This window comes from Halichoeres trimaculatus, unplaced genomic scaffold (genome assembly GCF_033239565.1).
Source record: "Halichoeres trimaculatus isolate MK-OKI-2021-1 unplaced genomic scaffold, fHalTri1.1 fHalTri1_scaffold_2, whole genome shotgun sequence".
In the NCBI taxonomy this organism is placed as follows: Eukaryota; Metazoa; Chordata; class Actinopteri; order Labriformes; family Labridae; genus Halichoeres; species Halichoeres trimaculatus.
In genome coordinates, this window is record NW_027437180.1 from 20819241 (window position 1) to 20844663 (window position 25423).

General features: G+C 40.4%; 1 long non-coding RNA gene and 2 other non-coding genes across 4 annotated transcripts; all 3 read left to right on the forward strand.

Moving 5' to 3' along the window:
* The first annotated feature begins 425 nt into the window (after positions 1–425).
* Positions 426–12541, forward strand: LOC141787113 (uncharacterized). 2 transcript variants are annotated; one of them, XR_012598031.1, is made up of 3 exons: positions 426–787; positions 2866–2997; positions 12390–12541. It is a non-coding gene; the product is annotated as an uncharacterized LOC141787113 (long non-coding RNA). The 2 variants fall into 2 exon arrangements; XR_012598032.1 differs by lacking the exon at positions 12390–12541 and adding an exon at positions 3139–3458.
* A 10880-nt stretch (positions 12542–23421) lies between these two features.
* On the forward strand, positions 23422–23493 carry trnac-gca (transfer RNA cysteine (anticodon GCA)). The gene has a single exon. It is a non-coding gene; the product is annotated as a tRNA-Cys (tRNA).
* A 433-nt stretch (positions 23494–23926) lies between these two features.
* On the forward strand, positions 23927–23998 carry trnac-gca (transfer RNA cysteine (anticodon GCA)). Its single transcript has one exon. It is a non-coding gene; the product is annotated as a tRNA-Cys (tRNA).
* The last annotated feature ends 1425 nt before the right edge of the window (positions 23999–25423 follow it).

A 25423-nucleotide genomic window follows, 5' to 3' on the forward strand; every position in this document is an offset into this window, starting at 1 on the left:
GTTTCTTACTGTTTGAGTTATGTTGTTCACAGACAAACAAACAAGCAAACAAACAAACAGACAAACTCTCCTAAAAACACAACCTCCTTGGTGGAGGTAATACACACTTTCACCGTGTGGTTTCAAAAAACTCACTTTGGTTTCATTTCTCTTTTTTTGCTCAGGATAAGGGAAGGTACTCACAAGTCAGTAGTTTTGAAGTAAAGACTGTATAAAGCCTGGGCTTTCTCCGTGAACGTGACGCACGGACATGACCAGCAAGAGAACGTGTGTGGCTATTATACTTTTTAACACTCTGCTTGCCATCCGTTTTCAAACTCCAGGGGGCAGTGCGCAAACGCATGTCCGTCACAGTGCTCAACTAAAGTAGAAGAAGTTGTCAACACTGTTTACAATTTTTTATTTTTTTTTGCCTGTCCCTCTTTCTCTGCCGAGTGTGGCCGTAATTTTGCGCCAGGAATTGTTCATCTCATGACCATCATGATCTGTGTGTGATGAATCATTTACGTGCTGGTAGGTGTTTTTAATTTAGACAAGAGGAGCTCCTGTTCGTCCATGCATCTCCATGTGGAAGATAGAAATTTTCGGATGAGCGTGAAGCAGAAATTTTCCATTTGCGCGAGGGGGGGAGGCTGCTAGAATGACGTCATTCATCCACACAAAGCCACATGGACCTCTGAGAAGCATCAAGCATAAACCAAGCTTTATACGTGGATGTAGCTTCAGAAATCTGTATGGAAATGCTAACTCATCCCAGCTTTTGGTTGAGCAAGCTACTAACAAAAAGGTAGGAGTTAAGGCGGACTTTGAGCAGTGTAACTAATAAATACAGTATGCCTGACCGTCAGTTAAGACAGGCAAAACTCACAACTTTGTTTTCTTAAAGACAACTTGAAGTAAAAGTCTTACAGGTTGTGGGTTGCAGCTACCCCCAAACAAACACTTGATGAACTGTAAGTAATACGTTTTAACACTAGACTGGCAGCTACATACTGAGACTTAAAAGCTGACTTTAAAAACATATTTAAGGCCTGGTTCAAAAAGCGGCTCAGGTCTGAATACCTTGTTTGTTTAACAGCACACATAGGGGGATTTATTAAATATTTTTACAATTTAGAAGATATAACTATCATAAGTTTACCAAATCAGAGGCCTAGTTTAGCGGAGTGGCAGGTAGGCATCCTGTAGCTGTTAGTGAGGAGGCTCAAACTCTGCCTCTTGACTCAACGTTTACAATATGAAGCAAGCAGATGACTTGCTTCCAAACACTGTAAGAGAAACAGATAGGTGATGTCACAGATACCACATCCTTTGACTGTTAAGTGGGTAAACTGCTGTGAGCGGGGAGGCTAAAGGTCGATCTCAACTCCATCTTTTTTGCTCTTATTTGAGTTAAAATAAGACTTGTGCAGTATTTCCAATACAATGGCTAGTGAATTCAAACTCTGCTTCAGAAACTAATGAGCACTGTCAAAGTCTATGGTCCCAACTAGAAAAAACATTGAATACTTTTCCATTAAAATAATTTAATGTGAAATAAGATAAACAGAAAAACAGTAATGGAGGGGAAAGTTACATTCACACTTTGTGAAATCCTGTAACTTGTAGAACAGTTAAATCTTCGACCACCTCACACAGCCAGCAGCCATTTTGTGCCTCTGAGATCAGATTAGCAGTCTGGTGGTTCCCGTCAGCAGGGTCTGCTGGAGCGTGGCAACTGTGGAGGAGTCACTATTAGAGCTAATGGCAGACTAAACAGCCTTTAAGCCGGGCCTGTTGAATGTAATGAGACTTTAAGTGTGTTGACAGGAGGAAGGAAGAACACAGAGACACTGACAACTTAAGATTTAAAAACCTTTTAATGGCTCTGTGGAGCTCTATGTCGGCGGTAAACAGGAGAGCCAAAGCAAACATGACCAGCGGTAACTTAACTGCGTGAGGAAGTATGACAAAGTTGTGTCTTTAAAGGGTCAAATAAGTGAGTCGACAGAGACGCAGACTGTGTTAGAAAGAGAAGAGATACAGCGAGGGGAGAGGGAGCCAGTGAGAGCTCCTGTAATTAGTCAGTTAATTACATCTGGATGATGATCTGCTCGGGGGGATGGATGTTGTTTGAGCTGTGTGTGTGTGTGTGTGTCTGTGTCTGTGTCTGTGTGTGTCTATCCTTGGCGGCTGTGTACACTCCAGAAAGCGTTTACTGAAATGGGAGCTAATTCTCGCTGTCTGAGGCCATTACGGTATTAATTTAATTTGGGTTAGCTGTCGCTAGCTCATTAACACATCTAATTAATTCATTGACATCAGAATTAAGTTGTTTCACTGAAACTGACACCTCTCTCTCCTGTAAGAGAGAGTGGGAGGAGAGGCAGCGACAGATTGAATGAGAAACGGATGGAGATGCAGAGGGCTGGTGGATTGAATCACATCCTTGAGAAAAATAAGATTAAAATTTACTGTTATCCGTGTTAATCTGAGTGTGTTATCAAAAAAATTAAGTGGGTGTACAATTAGGATGGTGGTTCTTAAAGAGAGAAACAATACAGATAGTTAATTCTTGGGTCTACTTATTTTTGAAAAATGGTCCTCCATAGAAATGAGCACTCATTGAGGACATAAACATGAAAAGATATCTTGTCTGATGAACATTGTGACACACTTGGTAGCCATAATTTAGCTCAGTTTTTAAATCCTACAAACATGTAGAAACTGTAAGCCTGGATTGAAGAATGCGGATGTCTGTATGTAGTGCATGTGCAGTTGTAATGATTGAAAAATAACAAGATAAATAGTTCTTGATTACTGTATTCTTTATCCTGTTTTGTGTCTTTTATCTGATGGTTGTTTTAATGTTGGTGTGGTTTTCAGGGGACACTGGCAGGGGGTGCAATCGCAACCGAGTGATGTGGGCTGATGCTACGCATCCTCATCAGTTAATACGGACAAGCTGGGGCATGCTTCGTATCCATCTTTTATTCACTCAAATACCCTCTTTTACAGGTATGTGCTTGTGTGTTGTGTGTCTTGTCTTTAGCGTTTGACAGGAATGTGTTGTGCTTCCAGAGTAGCTGTTCATTGTTTGATGTATTTTCTCCTCGAAGTTTGAAGTTCGTCTGCTTTTATTTCCATTTATGCTTTTAGCATCCTTGCATCTTAGCAGCCATGCTAGCTGAACTTCAACAGTGCTTTGAGCCGACAGAAGCATGCCAACATCCTCACCAGACAACGCTATTGTGCTAATATTCTGCAGATTTTTGTGTACTTTGTTCACCCTGTTAGTTAGTGTTTGGTATTAGCATGCTAACATTGCTAATAGGATAGTGTTTCTGTCAGTTATACAGACGAGCTGAGGAATGCTTCCGACTCAAATGAAAGTTTTCCCCTCCTCTTGCCTTCTTCACCTGACAAAGCTTCCATATTATTTGTTACGAATCTGCATCGTGATGCCATTTTGGCAAACTAAGGACACATCTATTGTAAGAAAATCGCAAAAAATAATATGATAAACCAAGGAGTGACAGTGTTTATTTTGGAGAAATATCTGAGTGGGATGATTTCAATCACAACAAACTTTTGATTTTCAAATTACCAATTGTTCTGTATGCAATACATCAAATAAAGAAAGTCTTTGCAGGAGGTCTATTATTTCTAATGCTGGCTAACCTAGAATGACTGAAAAGTTTGTCACTCCATCAAGCTGCTTTGTCGTCATCAGTCACACTAGAATTGACTCCAGTACCATTAATCTCCCTTTAGCCACGTTTCCACTAAGCAGACCACTTTGTTTCGTCTAGGTACGGCCCACATTTTGTGGTGTTTCCACTGACTTATCCCAGGACAGATCCCCAAAAACCGAGATGAGCCGGCTTACTTTTTTGGGACCCTTCCGTATGGGTGCCAGACTAAACCGATCCGCTCTTGGAAGGTGGGGCAATACACTGCAGACTGTTGATTGGTCAAAAAGGAATTGTCACTTGCCCCCAACACTTGCCCCCTACGGCAACTCTCTAGGTACATGTTATTTACTGCTATTTGTGTTTTTGTGTTTTATGTTATTCTGTCTTTTATATGTTGGATGTAGCACTTGCACTTTGCCCAAGATAAATTTCTGACATCAATCTATACAATAACTATCTATCTATCTATCTATCTATCTATCTATCTATCTATCTATCTATCTATCTATCTATCTATCTATCTATCTATCTATCTATCTACACCAGGAAAAAAACAACACAACAAATGCAGAAATATCTGTTAGACCTGTAACATGTCAGTCAAGAAAAGTGTTGTCTAGAAGTACTTTGACAAAAACGATGAAGTTAATGTGCAGTGCAAGATATGTGACGTTAAACTTGCATACCTCAGAATAACTAGTTTCATGTTTAACCACACGCACTTAAAGCAGAAGGAGTACAGTGGAGACAGGCAGTCTTGCATTACGTCTATTGCTAGCCCTGCTAGCATTTGTCTTTGTGGCAAAAACCAGAGCAGAGGTTAGCCTGCTTATAATAAAAACTTTAGATATGTTCTTAATAAGCTTTGAAGAAAGTGAAAGCTTCAGAGAGCTGATGGTGTACAAGCCATCACCACAGAGGTTATTTACAAGAGTGAAAAAGATGTATGTAAAGACAGTCACAGTTTTCATTACAGTCTGGGAGGTCTGTGTCCAACAGACCCTATTTTTGTTTACAATTACGATAAAAAAAAGTTGTGAGTATTTGACTATTCGTTCATTACATATTTAGAGGATTTGGATACAGGAATTACTTTAAATTCACATCCCTACTAGAGAGCATTTTAACCCCAATACAACATGAAACAGAAACATCCTGCTCTGTTTCTTGCTGTTAGGAGTTTCTTTGTTATATTATATGACACATATATAAGCGCAATATTTACAACTAGTTATGAATATAAGAGCAGAAACATAGTCTACTATGTGCTCTTTCAAACATTGCAAACAACACTTGTTTGGAAATGTGCAGAAAACTTTGTAAGTATATTAATCAACTCTGTGAAGTTTGCACTCCAAGCCTGAGAATAATCTGCAGATCTATCATGATTTGTGCCTTTGTTGAGTCCCACAGTAATTTAGGCAAACACAGATCATAATTTACAGCATCCAAAATAAACTTCTGGCCCAAGACAAGCTGCCAACCTGTGACATCCACAATATAACAGAGAGTTTCTCATCCAGATTTGATGGATTCTGTGGCACGCCTACAGTTCACATCACTGTGAATATTAAAGAAGCTACACAACTATCTCAACCAGATCCAGTGTTTCCGTACACGAGCACCAACTTTGATTGTCTTTGTCCTAATTAATTTTTCCCAAACTCCAGCAACAATCACAGATGCTTGAGTTTTCTGAAATATAATTCAAGAGTCATTATTTCCCATCCCACACAGCTACACCATAATGTTGTGATATGTAATAAACCACAGGGTCCAAATCTCCCCATGTAGGAACACACAATATTACTGGCCAGTTAATTAGAGTTTGGAGGGAAGATTAATTCGGCACATTCTGGCGTGGGTGTGTATTAGAGGTGGGACACCTTTGGAAGTGGCGTGCAGTGAGAGCCTGGCTAGAGGTAGGGATTATTTGGATGTAACACACAGTGGGTTTCTTGTTAGAGGGGGGCGTCGTCACAGTCTGTCTCTGTGGTAAATTTGATTAAGGCTGGCGGGAGGAGGTGGTCCCACCGTGAACAGGTGCCCCTCACAGCTGAGGCGGGTTCAACCCTTGGTCTCTCTCTCGCTGACATCGTGTTTCCTGCTCCTTCCTGCTCTTTGTTCTCCCTCTGTCTATGTGTGTAATCACTCTACATTTCCGCTGCTGTCTCCCCTCGCCACCGCTGTCCCCCCTGCTTCATCTGTCTCTGTTTGTCTTGTAATCAGACGTGGGAATGGAGGCCTCAAACAACCTCCATCTTGAAAGCTTCTCTATCCTCAGCTTGTGTGACTTTCACCTGACCCTCACAAACCTCAGGAGCCCTCACCCCCTTCCTGTCTATCCCCTCTCCTAATGTCTTCAGCACCCTCCCTCTGTGCTGCCCACCTGTCTGGATCAGTTAAGTCAACTCTGAACACTGGATAAAGCCATGTTGACAAATGGCAACATTTAGTGAGCTCATTCTACTGATTTAGGTTTCAGTTTCATCTATGAGCAGAGTCTGCAGGATTTACCTCTCATAAAACAGCAAAATTGCTAATCATATCAATTGCTTTGATTTGCAAATTCAAGCTGAAAACTTTCATGCAGGTCATTTATAATCTTGTTGATTCCCAAACTTTGTATGCAATGTATGTCAGGGGACAGATAAGTTGTGTGGTGTGTACTTTTGCACCATTAGAAGACAAAAAATCAAATGCAGGTCTTCACAAAATGATGTCTTATGACAAATAACTTGAGGGTGATAATCTACCACATTTCTTTCAGAGCATGAAAACGGAGCTGGGAAATAAATGGAAGGGATATGAACATGCTAGCATGTCAGATGATCCACTGTAAAACTTATTTAGAAGTTCAGCTAACTAGTTTGGTTCTAGACATCTAGATTGAAGGCTGGATGGCGTTTTCCATTTTCTAGATCCTTGCTTAAATGTTTGTTTTTCATCAAGTAAAATCTTGTGGCCAGAAGCAGCTCCCAGGCCTTAAATACAGAACTAGAGAGTTGTTAATGCTCATAGTAAAAGCACTGACGGCAGCCTGGTGTTAGAGGTACTTTGTGATACACTCTGATTTCATCTGTAAATGTGCACTTGATGCACGTTGACAGAGCTGTGTGACAAACAACTGTCTCTGCATATGGGATGAGGAGGAAAAGTGTTAAAATCCAAGTAGCAAAGTGTCAGGAATAGAGGGTAACATTGAAGTTGAGTTCTGAACCACATTGCAAAGGAATGAGTGTCAGGCAAATTAAAAGATGTTGAGGGCCTTTAGAGGCAGCCTTTAGAAAAGCACAGTCAAAGCTCCTTTACCAGCCTAAAACAGCACGTCACCCCGCTGTTAATCTCTCTTCACTGGCTTCCAGAGGCAGCTCAAATCAAATTCAAAGCTCTTGTTCTAGCTCACAAAACATTGACAAAAACAGCTTCTTGCCTACCTGTGGTCCCTCTTCTAGGTCTACACTCCTTCTCGCCCACTACGCTCTGCTTGTGAAAGACACCTGGTGCTCCCAGCCCAGTGCGGCTCTGAATCTCTAGCCAGACTCTTCTCCTCTGTTGTGCCCAAATGGTGGTATGAATTACCTAACTCCATACAATCCACAGAGTCCCTCTCTACTTCAGGGAACACTTTGACACTTAAGCTGAGCCTTCTCCTCTTTGTCCCCAGGGGTAGAATGAGTCAGAAGGTCTAAGACTCAGCTCTTAATGAATTTTCAGCATCATATACTGAATGTTGTTGAAGTTTAAAGTACATTGTTGCAGCAATTGATAGTAGTTAGTTGGCTAGATTATTCTACATTATTCAAAAAAAAAAACTGCACTCAATGGCAGCACCTGCAGCCAAATAGCTTATGGCACTTTGTCGCACTAACTAGCTTTTCCTTCTGTCCAAATTCTTGCTTTGGTTGTACGTTGCTTTCGACAAAAGCATCTGCTAAACAAAACTGTAGAACTGTAGATGTGGTACAACCAAACCACATTGAAAAAGAAACCCAAGAAATAAAGTCGTGACAGCATATGACATTTTTTTAATGCACGTCTGTCCGGAGGTTGTCTTTGTTTAATGCCAGTAACTTGTGCAGTGCAAAGGCTCATTTAAAAATTTTAGACCCTGATACTTTTTCAAACCCCCAATAGTTTGTGTATCTCCTTATGGTATGAACTAGTCCCGGAGGATGGAGCAAGAAAAAGGGAGTGATCGACACAAAGGCGAGAAAGAAACTTCACCTCTTTATCACTGAGGAGCCACGCCGCCAGCTGCAGCAATTAACCCCTCGTTTCCCCAGGGAATCATTAGAAGGTAGAACAGCCCTCTAAAATTGCATATGGCTGCAATTAGGGCAAAGAATGTGATGAAATGATTTGTCTTAGATTTTTCTGTATAGATTTTTTTAGGAAATGGCCCTTTTTATTGAGCTGTAAATTGGAGTTAAATGAGTAAGAAGCTTTAGTCCCTCCTCTCACCTTCACACCTCTTCTCACTGGTCAAATCTCCTCCTTGGTTTTCTCTTTGTGTCCTTCCTTATATCTCCTCACTTTTCAGCATGTCCAGCTTCATCTTCAGCACTGAAATCATTATCTTTATCATATTCTGCATTGTCTTTATCTTAGTATTCTTTATTTTCAGAACTATCAGTTCATTATTGTGAGCATTACTTTCAGCACTTCTGAACCAAATAATCTTCATTTTTTGCATCTGTTACTGAATTTAAAGCCTAATCTTATTTTTCACCAATTCTTCTTCGTCGTCATTTTAATGTCAGAACTATCGTCATTACTTTCATTATCTTTAGCATGTGAGTTGTTGTCTTTTAGCATCATCTAGACTTTTAGCATCCTCTTCAGCATTTTAAGCTTCAATTCACGATTTTCCACATCACTCGTAGCCCAGTTTAAATTCTTTTCGGCACTATCTTTAAGGTTCAGCTCTGGCTCCATTTTCAGCTTCATCTCCATCCCATCATCTCATGTGTTTGTAGAATCACCTTTACTGTTTTCAGTACCATGTGTATCCTTTTCAACACAGTCCTTATCAACATTATCATACTCTTAATAATTTTCAGCATCATCTTCATCAGTTTACTTCTAGCACTGTTTATTTTTATGTTCGGCTTCATCTTTAGTTGTTTGAGGATCTTTTGTAATTTATTTTTATCTTTAATATTTCCTGCACCATTAATTGGGTTTTCAGCATCTTCAGTATTTAAAGCAGACTTTTCAGTTTACAGCCAAGTCTCATCTTCTTCAGTTCTGCTTTTGGCATCTTGTTCCTCCTTTTCTGTCTTTTATTGCATTTCATTTAAGCTTGTAATTCCAGCATTATTTTACTTGTACCCTTCTCTCTTTTTCCTTTATCTTTTTTTTCTGTTATGTCCTTGTTTTTTTCTTATTTGAGCCCCTTATAGCTCCTTTATTCTTCCCCCATGTTTATCCTCTGTCCTTTTATTCATTTTGTCTTGTTCTCCCCACTCCTTGTTATCTTATGGTCCTTCTCATCGTCTGAACTGCAGCTCTGCTCTCTATCTGATGCTCACTCACTTTCCTCTACTCCGCTTTGTTTCCTGTTGTTGGTCATCTCTTCTCTTGCGCCATTTCCACCTAACGCCCTTGGTCTTACTTTCAACTTTTCCTATTTGTCTATTCTCCTTACATCTGCCTCTTTTTCATCCTCACTCTTCGGACTTTTTCATTTATTTTCCTTGTTCTAATGTTTCTCCTCTCCTTTTCTCCCTCTTCCTATCGCATTTACAGGAGATGGCTTAAGCATCTGTGTCATCAGTGCAGATTAATATTCTAATGATATTCACAGATGTCATTTCAAAACTCTCCATTTGTTTATTTTTGCTCTCCTTCCTCTCCGGGAGCTTGCCTGCGCTCTGTCGTCTTTTCGCCTCCTTTTCTTCCTCTTGTCAATGAATCACAGGACTAATCACGGGCTCATCCCCGACTTCAAAGCAGCCACTTAAGAAATGCCTGTCTCATTTGAGTGTGACACACACACACACACACACACACCTCCAGCAGCAGCAGCAGCAGCAGCAGCAGCAGCAGTGTTTTTGAGTCATTTTAAATCAGGATAATTACATATGAGAGGAACTAAATGAGTGAAGTGTTGAGTGAAAAAGGGAGCAGGGTAGCCAGCAAAGATCATGAAAGAGAGAAAATTGACACCAAAGTGCTTTCTGACACTTTCATTCATTTGCTTATGATTTAGCTGCTGTAGTTTGTTTACTCATTCAGGATAATCCAATTAAAGCACTTAAGTGCAGCTTATGAAGGAGTGCACATACACACAAACACACAAACATGTTCAAGAGTGGGTCCAGTCTTGGAGAGAGGACAGGTTGTGGTGGGGTCTGCAAAGCCGGCAGCTTCCACCTCCCTGCTACTACAAGCAGGGTTTCTGGAGATGCATGCCAGGGGCTTGGGGCGCTGAGACCATAACATGCCTCCATGGCGGCTCAGTGTTGGCTCCAGAGCTGGTCAGTCGCCTGCCTGCCTGTGTCCCCCTGCAGCGCCTTCCCGTCGTGTGTTGGCTGACTGGTCCTCTTGTGCACATATGCCCACTTACACTGTGTTCCTCTCTAATTAGCTGCTCTTGTCTACACAGTTGCACAGGCTTTGTTAAAACATTACCATTGACCATATTCACACGGTGGCCAGTTTGCTCTGCTGTCACACTTTGGGAGGAAAGCTCATGCTGTTATGTTTTTACACTTTGTTTTAGACCTCATAAATGCGGATTGCCTGATATCTGCGGACAAAATACTTCCTGAATGATTGGCAACTCAAAGATAATGTATTGGTGACTGAAATTAAGAAAATGAAGGTGAAGCTGGTGCAGCATGATTGGATTAAACTGTGTGATGGCGAAAAAGTAAGTGCAACATCCCAGTTTGGGATTGTGACATTTTAAATGTAGTTATAAACAATGTTTTGAATCTACTTGCTCTTTTTTAAGGAAGGTGAACAATATGTTGATAGTTTTGGAACAATCTAAACTGTGTGTTTTAGTTACATTTAAATATTCAGTGAATACATTTTTGGAATTGGAAAAATGAAAGTTTTTCGTGCCTAAAGGGTGACATTGAGTTTCAAAAATGAAGCCAACGCAGAAGTGCTAAAAGCTGCACTTTGTTGACAGTCCACTTCAGGCTGGCTGCAGAAAGACCGTAAATTAAGCCAAAAAACACGAACTTTTACTGCATTAAAAATACATTTACACATTTTAAAACAAAAAAACTTGGGTCTAAATAGCTAACTTCCCGCACACTGTATGGGGAGTGGATTATTTTCTAACTCAGGCCCCGTTTACACAACGTTTCATCCAAAAATGCTAAAACCAAGTGAAAAAAATCTGCATTACACGGAAACGCTAAGGGATTGAAAATGCTGTAGTAAGCATGCCAGGCCTGTAGTTGCCGCTATAACTGTCTTGTTCAGATGCAGTTTTTGGGAGATCTCAACTGAAGTAGAGTGGAGCCGATCATCTGGTAAATTGGTGAATACTAAGTGCAGAAGTGGAGCAACAGATGCAAATTTAGTTGATAGACAGTCAGCTGATGGAGCAGCACAAGTACAACACGGTAGTTTGCGAAGATCGTAAAAACGGTACAGTTGTCCTGTTGTATGTGCTTGCCCAAAGTGGGAGCGTAACGTTTCCACTGAAGATGCTGGCCTGCTGTTGACACGGCAACGGTGTTGGCAGCGTTTTGGAAAAATTCCACTTCGTAGACTGTTTTCAAAAGTTAGCATTTTAGGTCGGCTAAAATGCCATTTCCGTGTAAACGTGAGGCCGAAATGCAACAGAACTTTTGCGTTTCTTCCTAAAACCATTACCGTGTAAACCCTCAGTGGTTTAGGGTATATTAAGTTTATGAGTTTGAACAGCTCACGTGACTGACAGACCTGGCACCCTGTTTTATTTAGTCATGTAAAATTTATTTAACCAGGAAAGCCTCATTGAGATTAAATGTCTCTTTTACAAGAGTGTCCAGCAAAAGACAGCTGCAAGTTATTGAACACAATTACAGACAAACAAAACAAAACAATGGGAAAAGCATCAGCCCCGTAGCTGTTAGGAAGGACGCTCAAAGCTTGCCTCTTGAGTTAGCATTTCTAACATGGCTCCTGCCAGAAACAGACGTGATGTCACCAAGACTGAGTTCTTATACTATTGTACAGTTTATGGAAAAAGTCTAGAAATATTTCTGTAAAAGTTTGAACAGCTGTATTTTCTGCAAAGTTCAAAGAATGACAGTGTGAGTCTGTAAACTTTACCTTTACAGACTCATATGCAGCTTTAGTAAGACTGAAAGTGAAGCCCATTGTTGTATAATTACACATTGTATTTCAATCAGTTAATTGCAATTGGGAATAATCACGTAGTACAAAAAGAAAGAACATGTTTGATAACGCAATAGCTAAGAACTGGATTAATAAATATTTAGCGCGTTAGCCAGCAAGCGGCTAAAGGTAATGGCTGGCGAATGGTTGCTGAAACTAAAAAACAACTCCGCATCCTGTGTTTATTGAAGTTCCTCTTTGAAAACAACACTGTTTTATTATTCTTTTGACAGCAGTGTTTGAACTTCCCACCCAAAGCGTGGTGTCAGAGGAAAATGGCTGCCTTTCCTGGCATGTCCTCATCTTGTAAACACAATCCTCCATCAGACGATAAGGCGGGTTCATTACTCCTGTCCTTGTGTGTTTCAGACTGGACTAATAAAGAGGACGCTCGTGGCTCCTTTTACACCAAACAAGCTCTGATAATGTGGAGGGCAAGGAACGCTGGCTACCTTTGAAACCTGAGGGTGCATGCCTCTTACCTCATTTCTGTCGGTTTTCGATGAGTCATTTATTAAATCTACGAGATCCCTCGCTGGCTCTCTGTTTTTCCTCCAGTCATTTTTCATTACTCTCTAACCAAATCAACTGTTATCTTTTTTTTTCCTTGTTAATTCTTCTTCCTGAGATAGTGGAAGAGAGGGAGGAAGGCAGAGGATGGGAGTGACTCTACTTTAGAGTTTGATCATTAATTATTAGTCCCTGGTTCCTCTGAGGAGAGAAGCTGATGACAGCTAATTAAGGATGAAGTGATGTATATGCTCTCGCTCCCTCTCTCTGTTTTCTCCCCCCTCCCTCGTTTCCTATCTCCCTCCCTCCCTCCCTCCCTGCCCACCTGCCAAATCATATGCTGAAGCTATAGACAGTAAATATCCAGAATAAATGTGGGGTCGATGGCATCACACACTGTGTTTTCAACATGCTTCAGTGATCTTCCAGCAGAGTCATACTCACTCTTCTATGGAGGATTTTGGAGATCTGTATTCAATGTAATTCTTAAAAGGGAAGGACTACAAAGCTGCTTTGTTTTTTTTTTTTTTAAAAAGTCTGCAATTACCACTTTAAACAATTACCATATAACTAGTTATGCAGAATTTGAGCAATTTCGATAATTACTGAAGTCTCTAGATGTTATTTTCTTTCTTTATTGATTTAAACTGAAATCTCTTTTATTAATGAACACACACACACACACACACACACACACACACACACACACACACACACGCACACACACACACACACACACACACACACACACACACACACACACACACACACACACACACACACACACACACACACAAATGGAATACAGTAATGTCCCTCTCACACTGAAGTCTTCATCCAGCCACTGGGCTGTAAAACTCATCATACTTACTGGACTAGCATCAAGTGTTTACAGGTCATTGTTGAAGCTTCAGGATCAGACTGACTGTGTGTAGAGACCACATCATACAAGACAGGTAGAGCAAGTAAGTAAATAGTGTATCATTGGAGATCCTGTTTCTAACAGCCTCTAGCTTAGGGATGAAATATTTCGGAAAATGATCTAATTGCAATTTTTTTGGACTAATATTACGATTGCAATTTAGCATGCAATTTTTTTGGAGGATGATATCTTCTACATTGTTTACCATTTTATAGTTTGACCAACACAACAAAGGATACTGTCAATGTAAACAATTCTTTCCTGTAGACCAGGCCTACATGGTATGATGAAATGAGATGAACTGATGCATGAATTGATCCAAATAACGTATCTTTATTTAACTATTACAATCATTGTGAAATATTGACAGATTGATTTAACTTCAGGCCTTGTAGACATGTTATAATATTATCATTATTTTCCTTGAATAAAATCAGGGACAGGAACAAAGCACTTTAGAACAACAAACAACAGGCCCGGCATGAACAGTAACATGAAATATAAATATGAATCCTCTTGTCTATGAATCTCACACTAAATAAAGTGTAGAAATGTTAATAAGACCAAATCTCTGGCCCAACCACTGAAATATGTCAACGTGTGGAGTGCACTTTTTTATAAAATGAAAAGAAACACTGTGAAAACATAAATATAAAATGTTTTAAAATCTTACTGATCTCTCATCAGTGACAAAACACAAACTAAAGTGCACAAATGTAAATAAAAACAAAGTTTTGGCTCAACCACCGAAATATTTAAATGTGTGGAGTGCACTTTTTAAATGCACTGTAAAACTTGTTTTTAAATTGCCATGCAATCTGAAAATTGCCTTCAAGCACATTGCGATGCCGGTTTAAATTCGATTAATTGTTCAGGCCTACCCTTGCTGCTGAAATTCTTGGTTTCCTCCCAAAAGAGAAGTTGTTCATGTGCTGTTCAAAATTCACAGATTTTGTTTTATATTGCTTTAGCTTTGGAGTTTCAGGGGAAAAGTTTCTTTGTTTCTTAAATACCAGTTCCACTCTATGTCAAATGCTGGCTGTAGCTACTGTACTTCTTCAATAAACGATGGGTATTGGGTCGTGGTCAGGGGCAGGATGTCTGTGGTGGGGGGAAAACTCTCCGTACCCCAGCCTGCAACACTGCAAATGTGGATTTTAAAACTCAGATGCTGATGAAAACAAACTGTAACGTTGTAAATTGAGCCAGTGGTGCCAGTTAGCAAATAATGAGACTTTAATTAACTTAACAATCTGATGGATTGATATCTACGTGTTGTTATAAAAAAAAAAAAAAAAACAGATGACTGATCCAACCCACTATACACATTGATTACTAAAACTCTTACCTCTCCTCTACTAACTTGTCCACAAACAAGCTGGTTTAAATTTTAACCTAAACCTCTTCCATAGATCACCCCGTCCTTAAAAAAACTTCCCTGGCTACCCGTCAAATACAGCAGAGACTCGTCTTCAAGCTTTCAAGGCTCTCCATGACCTCTCTCACATTTTCCTTCTCCATGCTCCTCACTGGACCTCATACTCATTTCACCTTCATAGGATTTCAAGCATTCAGCTGTGCAGCCCCTGTCTCACTCCTGCGCAAACTGAGACCCTGATTCTCTCCCCAATTTCAAATCCCACCTAAAAAACCCAATCTAAAAATCTGCAAAGACTGTGCAATTCATCGTTTATGTATAAGAGCAGGGTTGGATCTTTCTCTGTCTCGTGTGAACAACCTCAGCCTGCATTAGTCTGCTGCCAAAGTGCTGCCTTCCTGCTATGAGGCACATGGTTAAATGACAGATTTAAAGTAAAATAAATTTAACAGAAGTTTAACGTTTGGATCATCACTGAAAGTAATCCATGAAAATATGTCATACTGATAGATTAACCTGACATGTGTGGAGTGTGCTGTGAATGGATGATTGTCTCTTCTAAGATGAGGGTTAGATGATGTCATTGTTTGGCTTTTTTTTAAAGCCTAATTTCTGGTCTGTAGTGATGATTCACTTCTAGCCACATCCACAGAAGAGTGATGGGCAGATAGATTATCCCATCACCTCTGTTTCTTCTGTTGTGCCCTCAAACACTGATGATGAGAGCATTCAGGAAGATGATGATGATGATGATGATGATGATGATGGTGATGATGTCTTTATGACGCATCCCTGGACAGGAGGAGGGGAGGAAGAGAGGTGGAGTGAGCTGCTATTTTTGAGGTTGGAGGTTGGAAAATTGTGACACATTAACCGCAGTTTCATCACGACTACTATGACAAGACCACCTGGATGAACAGAGCGTGATCCTAAATCTAACTTGCTGACTAAGACAAAGAAAACAGAGGAGATCTTAGTTTTTATTTTTTTTAACTATGTAAAAATAAAAACTGTCTGAACATTTTTTAAATTTAGCTGTTACATTTTTACTCTCCGTCGCTTTTCTCGCCAAGTCAAACCCTTTCCCTTGGATTTGTGGCGACTCCTGCTATATCAACACCAGTGGAGGAAATCATTTGTGCCTCCAGGCGAGTCATTACAGAAGCAGAGTGTGAGACTGTGGTGACAAAACTCTGTCTCCAGCCTCACGAGCAGCCAGAGACCAGCTCGCTTCTCCTCGATCATTACTGCATCTGTGCTCTTTTCTTTTCTTTTCATTTCTTTTTTTTTCTTTTCTTTTCTTTTCTTTTCATTTCCTTTTTTTCCCTTTTCTTTTCTTTTATTTTTTTCTCCTGTTATTATTATTGGATCAGTTTCATTTCATCCTACATACACACAGATCTTAATCTAACATCATTTTCATCAATTAAACCTACATTTTGGTTACTTTTGTTTTCAATTTTCTCATGTATTAACTTAAAAATATTCCTAAATAGCATCCCATCAGTAAACAAACCCTTCCACATGAGCAATTGCTATAAGGCCACAAAGGAAGAATTCATAGAAATCCCCACATGAGGCCTTTTAAACATTGCAAAACTAGCCTTCATTAATTTTCTTGAAACATTTTTAGAGATTAATATTTATTTCAGAACTTTTTATAATGTGACACATTATCAGGGTCTTTTTTTATTTTACATCATATAAACATATTGGTTAATTTTGTGTTATTTTGTGAATTGATGAGTGTAAATGAATCACACAAATTATCCTTTTTTTTAATAAATGAGACAACAAAATGAGGCTTGTCCTCTCGCTTTTGCAACCGTTTTTTCCCTCGCTGGCCAGAAGGTGTCAGCTCTGTGTTGGGTTCCTGGCCACAGATATACACACACACACACACACACACACACACACACACACACACACACACACACACACACACGGAACATTGTACAAAGCCAGGCGCTACGGCCCACTGATGTCCAGCTGCTCCTGTCAACACTCCGCTACAGCGTGTAATTCACCCTCACACACAACGGCAGCTGAGACCTGAGAGGAGCCCCGACACCCCTAACCCAATACACACACACACACAAATGTACATGTACACACACTCCTCTGAAGGGAGGGGGGATATAAAAGGTGAAAAAGAGAGGATGTGTACAAATGAAGCAGAGTGGACAGAGAGCTGGACGTGCGGAGGGAGAGTTGTGGGTGACAGACGCACTGAGAGCAGACACACAAAGGGAGGAGGGGGTTGTTTAAGTGGCCTAATCAAGGGACCACCCCTTCAAAGGGAGCGCTGGTTTGTGTGAGAGTGAGTGTGTGTGTGTGTGTTTGTGTGTGGGGAGGAGAGGGCTGGGTGGGTTGCACATGAACAGACTGAGTCCAAGTTCCCCTGCAATTATCAACTTACCCATGCACTCCCCCCTCCTCTCCTCTTTCCTCCCCCTTCATCCCCTGAGAGACCCAAGCTGCTGTACCCATCAACAACTCATTCAGGCCTTAACAAAGCAGCACCACGCCTACCCACACACACTCTGACACACACGCAACACACACACACACACACACACACACACACACACACACACACACACACACACACACACACACACACACACACACACACACACACACACACACACACACACACAGTTTACATCAGTGCAGCCCAGTGGATGCTGTGGATTAATTCCTCCATGAGAATAATTTAAAAACCATTTCAAAAACCAGAGCAAATGTAATATCTTGGTTAGCTGGCTTGTTTTCTTTGATTATCCTTTTTAAAAGTGTACATTTACCATTTGTATTTACAGTTTAAGCAAATATTTCAGTGGTGTTAATCAATGCAAATCAAGCTATGGAAAATATTCCAGACTCGATCTACTAAAAGTGTTTTTTTATTCAAACCTTTTTTAAATTAAATAATTGGTGTGTCCTCTAGATGCAGTTTATATAAATCTTGCAGTTTATAGTAATCTTGTAACTTAATTTTTTGAATCTTGCTGAGTTTCAACTTGCTCAGTTTGTGTTGAATCACCAGCATGAGACATCTAATTTTGACTTAATAGAGCTCATCGCCTGAGAAGTGCTGAGGAGCTAATGTCTGAGGTACAACCCTGGCTTCAGTCTTAACACTGTTAAACATGAACAGGGATGTATGTCTGCTTTTTCCTTTGATATTTTTGCTCTTTCTGTTCAGTTTTCTACTGTCTTTAACATACATGAGCGCAGTAATCTGCATTCTGTCAGTTGCATTGATCAAAGACGTTAAAAGCTAAAGATATTAACTAGAAATCTCATCACTGATGGTTCTGCATTTTGATGTTGATTTCAGTTTGTTTTTAAAGCAGCTACAAAATGTATTGACCAAAAAGTCTCGTTCTTGATTTTAAATATGTAAACCTGCAAAATTGTCCAAACATTATTGGTGGTTGTTTTTTTTTTTTGTTTTTTTTTAAACTCAATTTCAAAGTTTTTTTTTTCCAGTTTCTACTCAGTCCAACAGAGAAGCGATTGTTGCAAATAGAGAAAATTTGATGAAGTCACCTTTCTTACACACAAACCTCAAACCAGAGCTCACATTTTGTGTCTTCTCTAAGTTTTTTCAAATTGTCTTTGTGTCTCTGTGTGAGGTTGTGTCAGTGTCTGTAAAGGAAACATGATTTTAACACACTAGGCCTCTCTAACAAAAAATGTCAAAAGCTTTAAATGGTAACCTTTATTATGAAACTCTGGTAGTATAAAGAACTGTGGAAACTCGAAGTGTATGTAAGTGTGTGTGTGTGTGTGTGTGTGTGTGTGTGTGTGTGTGAGAGAGAGAGAGAGAGAATGAGAGAGTGAGAGAGAAAGAGAAAGATGTAAATGGCCTGGCGTGTGCTGCTCCACACGCTGAGCATGCCCTGCGGCCATCATCTCACCTTCAGCACCAATAATGTGGAGTACATGCAGCGTGTGTGTGGACTTTATATGTATGTGCCAGAGTAAGTGTGTGTGTGTGGACTTAATGTGTGTGTGTGCATTTGTTCCTTAAGCCTTCAGTAATAAGGTTGGCCATGGTGCATCAGAGATAAGGCATTAGGTTGTTGACCTTTGACCTCCAGCTCTGTTTAATACGGAAAACCGGTCACTAACACCCAGGAGAGGCTGTGTTAAAGAGGCGCAAACTGCTTAATGAAATCTGTGTGTGTGTGTGTGTGTGTGTGTGTGTGTGTGTGTGTGTGTGTGTGTGTGTGTGTGTGTGTGTGTGTGAGAGAGAGAGAGAGAAGCAGCTGTATTCAAAGTGTTGTGTTCTGAATTAGCTTCAGTCTCTCAGAGGTTTAACACTTATCAAATCAGGTTACAATATAAAACTGTAACTTGATGTATTAGTTGTCTGGTTCAGTTTTTTTTTTTATTAATTAATACATTTGTTGGGAAACATAGTTTTGAGCTTTGTTTAGTGTGTGTGTGCTGCTAAGCCATCATTTACTTTCAGGCGACAGTCCAGTCAGTGTTCTCCTGAGCAGATTTGTGGAAGTGGAACCTTTCTTACCAGAGCTCATTCCACAGGAAACTCAGGCTAGACAATCTGCAAAACATCAGAAATGCAGTTCCTGATGTATTTTTATTACGATTTTTAATGGGGCCAAAAATCCTCTCCTTAATTCTTGTAGCTTCAGTGATCAACTGGTTGAAAAGGTGGATGAGTTGAAGTACGTCAATTATTATCAACTCTCTGAGTTGGTGTTCCCCAGTTTTTTAAGGAGTATAGCACTTCTTAATTCATCTTGTTGTTAAAAATGTGCAAATTTTGCCAAATTTTAACATGTTGGAGATGTTGTCGCCCCTGCATGATATCACAGTGTTGCATAAATTACACTTTGCATCGTTAGAGTCCTTCTGGTAAAGTGAGGCCAAGCTTTTGGTCACTTTGAGGTCTCCACCATTGTCTTAGAAATTCTGCTGCTGACTGATGAGTGGGATTGACACGCCATGTGACGTCAACGTAAGGTCCGGCTGCTCCCGCATAATGTCAAGAAATCGACGAGGGAATCATTAAGCATAAAGGCTAATGATGCTGATGGATCAAAACATTTGTGATCGGTTCTTAACAGGAAGCGGTTTTCGATAAACATGCCTATTTGAGGGTCTCTGTCTTCCCTTTGGACTTGCTCATGTAACATTGTTTAAGCCCCATTTTTGTTAAATAAAGTTTTATTTTGTAATTTTCTATCTGATATCATGGTGTTTACATGACCCCACTTCAGTTTTGTTTCATTTGTCTGTGTGTGTGTGTGTGTGTGTGTGTGTGTGTGTGTGTGTGTGTGTGTGTGTGTGTGTGTGTGTGTGTGTGTGTGTGTGTGTGTGACAGGTAGTTAACCAGGACACTGAAGACATTCTCCTCTTTCTCCTCCACTCCATTAGGCTGTAAGTGGAGGCGGAAGTCTATCAGATGTGCGTGTGTGTTGCTTCTGTGTGTGTGCTTGTGGTGCGTGGGGTGTCACTCGGGCTGTATTGGGGTCAGGTTGGGAAATATAGAAGCTTCCAGGCACTCAGCGAGTAATTGAAAATCTATTTCGTTCAAAGTGAGGAGAGGGAACGAAAGAGAGGAGAACAAATGAAAGAGGAAGAGAGACAGAGGAGGAGGAGGGGAGACAGAGAGATAATAGTGAGGAGGAGGAGGTGGAGGAAACAAGGAATGAAGGAGATATTATTTTAACAGGGGTGTGAGACAGTGGAGGAGAAGGAGGGATTGAACCAGCAGTGGAGGAGCAGGAGGCTTTGCTGTCGCCCTAAACGGATAAAACTAAAAGAGACGGCTGAGAACAGTTCATTTTTCGGTTCTAGTAAAGATTTCCCCTCTCTATTTTCCAGTGTGACTGATCTGTCATCATGTGTCTGCACATTTCTTTTTTTCTGTGTCTCAAACTGTCTGAAAAACACACACTATACAGTCAATAAATAGAACAACAGCCCATTTTAGGAAAGAAAATAAACACTTTTAACTTAGAGACGAATAAATGTTATTTTAATGATAACAATAGTTTTTGTCTTATAGCTTCCTTGCTATACGTAGCTTACAGCATCTATTATTTTGTCGATCCAACATAAAGTAGAAATATTAATTCAAGTTCATTGTGTTTTTTTTTTTAGATGCAGGGAGTAAATGGAATAAGCTATGGTAAAAAGGTGAATAAAAAGGCTTTGTTCTGTGTTTAAAGTTATGATTTGTCACATATCTGAGAGACCTGACAAGCCAGGTATTAATATTTACCCGTGTTTCAACCAGGAGCTGGTTTATGTAGACGTCTTAGCAAACAAAGTGCCTCACTGGCACAAAGATCTAAATGAACAGCAACTTCTCCAAACTCAACTGCAATAAATCTGAACTCATTATCATTGGCCCAAAATCCTGCCTCCCCTCTGCTCAGGATTTTTCTGTCATCACTGATGGTCACACGGTCTCCCTCTGTCCGAAACTTTGGTGTCACCCTGGATCGGACTCTCTCCTTCATATCATACACCCAGGACATGACCAAAACATCCTTCTTCCACCTCCGCAACACTTCACATCTCTGCCCTACCTACTCCTTCTCTGCCCTTCATGCTTTCATTACCTCAAGACTAGACTATTACAACAGCATCCTTTATGGCCTCCCCTCCACAGACCTTCAAAAACTACAGTGTGTTCAAAACTCAGCTGCTCCTTTACTCGCCCACTCCTGCTCCCATGAACACATCACACATGTTCTCCGGCACCTCCACTGGCTCCCTGTCCAATGTTGAATCATCTTCAAGATCCTGCTCATTCTCAATTACCCTGCTGCCACATACCTTGCAGACCTCCTCCAAGGTCACTTCCCCAGCTGCCATCTCAGATTGTGGGACACCAACCTCCTGACCGCCATCATTATCATTGTCAGTATTACTAACAGTATCCAGTGATGCTGTTGTTTCATCTCGCTTTTATAACAGTATCAGTATGAGAACCGACCTGTGTGAAGCTGGCCCCCCACCCCAAACAAAATTCCAGAAAATAGTCTGTTTGTGCTTCATTTGTGCTGTAAAAAAATTAATTTGTGCTGCTACGGTTTCAAAGTTATTGACACTTCAATTTCTGGAGATGACATCTCCACCAGAAATGCTTTCATGCTGGTGCTCTTCATTTGTTTTGGCCGCGTTCAAACAAAGTTTGTCTCGTGCTACCACGCCAAGTAAATTCCTATTTTTGTTTTTAATTGAATGTACCTTTGTTTGTTCCTGCTTTTTTCAAACTCCAAACACTTGGAATGCCGCTGTTGCAGGACAAACTTCAGGTAAACATGCTTCACTGTTGTAGGGTTTTGTAGTTGGGCAAAACAAACTTTGTTTGACCGCAGCCAAAACAAATGAAGAGCACCACGGCAGTGACATTATCTCCAGAAAATAAAGTGTGTAATATCTATAAAACCATAGTGGCACAAATGAAAGTTTTTACGGCACAAACCAGTACAAATGAAGCACATACAGAATATATTCTCATCCTCAAATTTTGCGTGGGGTGGGGGGTCAACTTCACGCAGGTTGAGAACCAGTGTAAATTCAGACAGGTGGGACTGACTGAAAGCTTCCTCAGGAGAAAGTTCAAGTCCATGAACAACAAAGGTTGACATGGTAAAATGTTGTGTTTCTTTTTCAGCTTTTCAGCTTAATACGTACTTTGTTTGGTCATAACACCCCCTGGAGAAAACGCACCAGCTGTCACTGAAATGAGAGCCAACGTTTATGTACCCATTTGTTCATCTAGGAACAAGTACCATTTTTAATGATCAGCTTTTTACAAGTGTTCAAATACATCTGATAAAGCAGTGTGTCTTTAACATGCACACTACACTTCACTGTATTGATTTTATGGTGTTGCTTACTCAATACAGCTTCATTACTCTACTGCTTTGTGTTTGACGGTTTAAATGAAGTGCTGCTGACCATCCCAAGGGCTGGAGTTTGTTTCATCACAGGAGCACTTTGTGTTTTAGTGTTATCACCAACACATTCGGTGTAAAAAAAAAAATAGCATCTTGTGTTTTTTCTTAAAAGGACTATGGGCGCTTCTCTAAAATTCCACCTAAACTCAGACCTGAGTTTCTTTTTTCAATAAATCAACCTGCCGTTGTTGTAAAGGACTTAAGGACAGGACACGCAGTGGACCAACAACAACAAACAAACAAACAAATGCTATTGTCAATGGCCCCCTCTTGTACACTACAAATAAAAACTTACAAAATGTAGTTTTCTTTGAGTAATAAAGTACTGACCAAATGTACATGAAGAAAAACTGAAAGGCTGGACATGATGATTAGAAAGTTATGCAATAGGATAGGAAAGTGTATATGGCAAGAAACAGGCCCCAGGCTGGATTCAAATCTAGGCCAACCACGGAGGAGAACCTCATGGAGCACAACCAAGACCACCACGCCATCTGAGCTCCTGTGACAAAAAATCTTGGGACTCTCCCTAAGTTAGATGTTTAATGTAAAAAGACCTCCACATGACAACTTCTTCTAATAGCAATTGCTTTAAGGTTAATTGTACTCATTAATGATCAAATTTGTCAGAGTGCATGTGGGGGTATAGCTCAGTGGTAGAGCATTTGACTGCAGATCAAGAGGTCCCCAGTTCAAGTCTGGGTGCCCCCTCAATAAGGGCACGGTCGAGCTGCATTGTGCTCACGTACGTGTGCTATAGCTTGAGCAGAACATGAACTGTGGCAAATCCCACCTCTTTGCACTGTAACAAAGCAGGAAATGAAATGTGTTTGAGAACGGCACATTTGCTGTCACACTGGCCACACTGGTTTGAAGCTTAAGCTCAGTACTATTTGCCAGTGCATCATAAGTGTCACTATTTCAAGTTGATGATGTCTACAAGTTAAAGGGTAATACCCAAATAGGCGTGAAGGACAAGTGGAAGTCCTTCCATAAATCTATGTTATGATTTCTCATGGCAGCCCAACTTATGTCAGGAAATGCTTAAATCTAAATAAAGCTTCTTCTCTTAAATTTATCTTTACCGTTGTTGTACTCAGGATCACTTATTCTCAATATTGAGCACATTTCTCAGGATGGCTATGGGGGTATAGCTCAGTGGTAGAGCATTTGACTGCAGATCAAGAGGTCCCCAGTTCAAATCTGGGTGCCCCCTTCATCAATGAATGGAATGGAATGGATGTCCAATTTATATTTGTCGCTGTAGCCTTGTTTCCACAAAGCAGTCTGGTTTAGATCAGTATTGTTCGGTAAGGCATAATTCGGCCACGCCTGGTCCTATTTGCCTTTCCACAGCCAACTGTTCCCCCTCATGGTAGCTGGTGTGTAAGCAGGATGCCAATGGCGCATCAGTGAATTTATAGTGTGACACAGTGTACCACGCTAATAAATTCAACGAAGATGAAAAAATTGACACGGTAAACAAATTACAACTATGGGAGATACCCAGCACCTTCTTTGTGATTTCCATGTGGCTCTTTGTTACAAAGCACAATCAAGTTTTGCTCATGGAAAGCTGTGTGCAGCGAGGAGAAAAACAGCTGCTGTCACAGAGCAAGTGATGATTCTTTTGACCAATCAACAGACTGCAGTGTTGTAGCTCCACCTTCAGGGATCAGATTGTCTCAGTTACTTGGGGATCTGTCCCCGGTTTAGTCAGTGGAAATGCTGTAAAATGCTGTGCTGTGCCATGCGGAGCTTTGCTGAACTGAACCTCTTGGCAGAAACAGAGCTTAACTCAAAGTAACAGGTTGTTTTCCAAACCGCCTGCTAGTTTGACAGAAATTTAGTATGTAGGTAGCAGTGTGCAAAAACTTGCAAAATCAGCAGTATGACAAAAAATACTAATCCTGAATCCTACTGATCTAGGAAAATTTCTCAGTATGCAAAAGACCAGTCTACCTGGCACACTGTTTCCCGCAATGCATGGCGTTAAAGTTGATTGTCTATGAAGGCGGCAGATTTTGGTACATTACCACCATCTACTTGTATGATTCAGCAGTATAACTACGGTACAGTATAATGTAATGGTATTTGAGCTAGAAATAAAGTGATGTGAAAGAAACACTGGTAAATTTTGGCACTTTTAGTTGTAAAGGAATGTTTACTCCCCTAGGTTCATTAAAACCAATACAAACCATTATCCGCTTTTTCAGGTGTGAAAGTAAAAAGTCAATCCCTTCCAGATTTATTATCAATAAACAATATAACTTTAGGTGTAAGATTAAAAATCAAATATGATGATTCTGCTGTGATATGGTTAACAAATGGTAAAATGTCATGATCTACCCAAAGTTTGTTCTGCACAGTAAAGACATAAAGGCCAAAAGAAAAAAACTGAAAAAAAGAAAGAAAAAAGTATCAGCTGTGGCTGTGCTTTCCAAAACTGAAAACCTGAGTAGTATACTGCAAAACTGACCCATCAGGACAGTCATACTACAAGCGGGAGGCAGTATGCAGTGCCTACTTTATACTACATTCACATGAAGTATGTAGTTGGCGGTTTGGAAAACAGCCACAGAGTTATGACCAAATAGGCATGAAGGACAGGTGAAAGGCTTCCTAGCAAAGATCAGGACCA